The following is a 3562-nucleotide window of genomic DNA, read 5'->3' on the forward strand; positions in this document are numbered from 1 at the left end:
CCAAATTTGATCCGGGGTGTTTTACTTTTCCAACAGAATTTGCTTGTTATGGAGTTTATCAAATTATACCATTTAGTTGTGGGCTGGGTTGGAATCATTGTGAAAACATAAATTACTTTTTGGTAATATGAACATTTTTATGGTAGCTATTCTGCCAATTAAAGGGAGAGGTAAGGTTATCCAATGGTTTAAGTCCTCTTCAATTGTTTCTTATCCATGGAGTGAAGTTCAGCTAACACAACTCTGACAGTCTGGCAGAAATATTTACTGTATAACCAGATACTTTACCGCTGGGAATGGGAGTAGGTGGGTTTTGAGCTGCTGCATTCCAAACATCACCACATAAGGGTAGAATTGTTGATTTTTTCCAATTTATGCCATAGTCGGAGAGTTTGGAGAATGAATTAATGAGCTTGATGGCCTCGTGTAGAGAGTTTGATGTTTCCTGCAAATAAAGCAATACATTTTCTGCATTAAGACTGCTCGTGGGATGAGCGTTAAGGATTTGGGTTCCCTTGATGTTGTTGTTCTGATGTATTGCAGCAGCAAAACGTTCGATGAACAGGACAAAAAGTGCTGGAGAGGGTTAGCCATTGGTGAGCTTCACAGTATTCTTATCAACTGAATAAACAATTCTCTGAAACCAAATTTGTGTAGTGTTCCAAATAGAAATTTCCAATTTACTCTATCACGTGCTTTTTCTGCATCTAATGGTGTAATTATAATTTTCGTTTGGTGCTTTGCTGATAAAGATCATGATAAGTGATAAGTGATAGGGGCTTTAGCTGGAGCAGAGAGTTGGGTCGGGTTTCAGGAGAACTGAGATGAGGGCTGTGTTCATTTGTGGTGGAATTGTTGAGTTATGTTTAATGTTAAGCACCATTCTGAAAAACAGCAGTGAGATTATATTCCAAAAATATTTAAAGAACTCAGTGGGAATTCCATCAGGTCCTGCAGCTTTATTATTTGGTATCTTATAGAGTGATGTATGGATTTCATCACATGTTAATGGTGTGTCTTGTTGCTCTTCTTGTTTCCTATTCAGTCTGGGTGATTCTATATTACTGAGGAAAGAGTTAGTATCTATTGAATTGAGTTTCTTGTCAGAGGTGTTGTTGACTATAAAAATCTATAAAAATTTGTTTTCTTAGAGTGACTGTGTGATCTTCCCTGCCGAGTTCCAAAGAATGTGAACGTTACTTCCTTTCCCTATAGTTCTGTATTGGGTTCATCTCTCTCTATAAGAGAGGATGTGAATCTTGCTGCCATGGAAACCTGGGATGGTTAACTAATTAAAAAAATTACTTCTTTGTTTGACTGTGCAATTTGCCTTTTCTTTTATTACTCCGCAGTAGATTAATTTGAGGAGGCTGCAGCTGAAAACAAAGAAAATTATTATTCATCATCACAGTCTTTATTTCATGACTCCACCTATTTTGTTCAATGAATAATTACTTTTAGAACTTTCTGATCTTTCAACCCTCCATGAACAAAGGAGCCGTTCTTTTTTACCTTTTTTTATTTTCTCCCAGAAAAGGTATTGATGCCAACACGTTTATAAAGGTGTTAACTTTAATTTGATCCTGCTTGTATTCAGTGTGCAGTGTATTGATGTATTTTCACACCTCTGTGTGCTGGTGATCTTTATGTTTATTATAATTTGCCTTTTCTTTTATTACTCCGCAGTAGATTAATTTGAGGAGGCTGCAGCTGAAAACAAAGAAAATTTTTATTCATCATCACAGTCTTTATTTCATGACTTCACCTATTTTGTTCAATGAATAATTACTTTTAGAACTTTCTGATCTTTCAACCCTCCATGAACAAAGGAGCCGTTCTTTTTTACCTTTTTTTATTTTCTCCCAGAAAAGGTATTGATGCCAACACGTTTATAAAGGTGTTAACTTTAATTTGATCCTGCTTGTATTCAGTGTGCAGTGTATTGATGTATTTTCACACCTCTGTGTGCTGGTGATCTTTATGTTTATCTTCAGATGTAGAGGACGTATCCAAATCCTTGTTAAAACACTGCATTAAAGGTACATTACATTACAAGCCCTGCTTTGTAAATGTTTTTCAGTAACAGTATGTATGTATTATTAGCAAAATGTATTTAAAATACAAAAAAGTACTCCTTGCAAACTGTTGAGTCCATCCTCCAAAACATCAGGACTCGCGCATTCGTTTAGTGAAGTATGCAGGACGCAAAAAGTTAAATTCACATCTATTTATTAAAATACAGCGTCTTACAGAGTCTTAAAGATTGAGGTTGCTTACAGAGCTCTGGACCAGACTATGCATCCCTGACAAGCCTACAGCATTCACATCAGTTCACGAAGTCTGAGTGACTGTGCTCTCCCTGGTCCAGCAGATATTAAGTTTACACAAAGTAAATAACATTGTCGGCGCGGCCATCTTCTTATTGGCTGAGACCTCAGTCCCTCCTCAGGTATGTGCCTCCCTCGTACGGACATTTCACTCTGGACATGATTGACTCTCCCTACTTCACAACTTATCTGTAGAAAAAAGAGGTAGAAAAAGACGAGACACTACACAGCACCCAAGAACGGTTTTTCAATTTGTCAGGCCGTTTCCATATAAGGGTTTTTTTTTCACATATAGACAACCATATATCTTTGGGTGCATTCTTTGCAGAATAACACCTGTTCAGTACAAGCACCTGAGTTTAATAAGCACCATAAACTGGTTTCTTTTAATCTCATAGTTAGATAATATATAAAAACATATAAAAAATAACTCTTCAGTACAAATAGTCCCTGTGAGTGTTGTACTACAGTATATTACATGATTATTACTGACTAAGTGTAAGGTCGCTGAGGAGACCGGTCGCCTTGGCGTGTTAATCCACTGTGTTTAGCACCATTGTGCATCTTCCTTTGTCGGCCGGAAGGAAGGTGGTGTTCCGGTCTCTCTGGAGCGATGTCGGTGCCTTTCTTACATTCGGGGCAGCATGTCCCCGTCTCCCTTCCCCCATGGCACTTACGTGCATGCTCTGAATCCATGTTTTTCTTTCTTGGAATGTGCGTGTCCTCTGACTGTGCGCTGTGATGCTGCCATCTGCTGGTCACTGACTAGGACTGCTATTGCTCTGGAGATCTTTTAATTTGGGAGTTGAGATCCTGAAATTACAAATCAATAGGAGACACTGCACCAGCATTTCCACCCATAACTCCATCTAATTCCCAAACAAATTTGCAATTAATAAAATCACCAAAAGCTGCTGATATAACTTAGATTACTGTCAGAGACATAATTTTTGTAATTTTGCCTCTGTACACCACCACCATGGATTTGAAACGAAGCCAAAATTGAATTTAATTGACTGATATACAATAAATCTTATTGCTTCATTGAAATTCATACTTAAAAGAGCACACAAGAAAAATAGCAATTTGGAGAATGAGTGAGTCATAAAAACTAACAGTTAATATTGATATTAAATCGATGTGTTATCCACAAAGTTGGTTAGTGTGAACTACTTGTTATGAAAAGAAATTTCCACGCAGGTAAAACAGAAGACAATATGCTGTTTTTTGTTTGT

This window comes from Xiphias gladius, chromosome 3 (genome assembly GCF_016859285.1).
Source record: "Xiphias gladius isolate SHS-SW01 ecotype Sanya breed wild chromosome 3, ASM1685928v1, whole genome shotgun sequence".
In the NCBI taxonomy this organism is placed as follows: Eukaryota; Metazoa; Chordata; class Actinopteri; order Istiophoriformes; family Xiphiidae; genus Xiphias; species Xiphias gladius.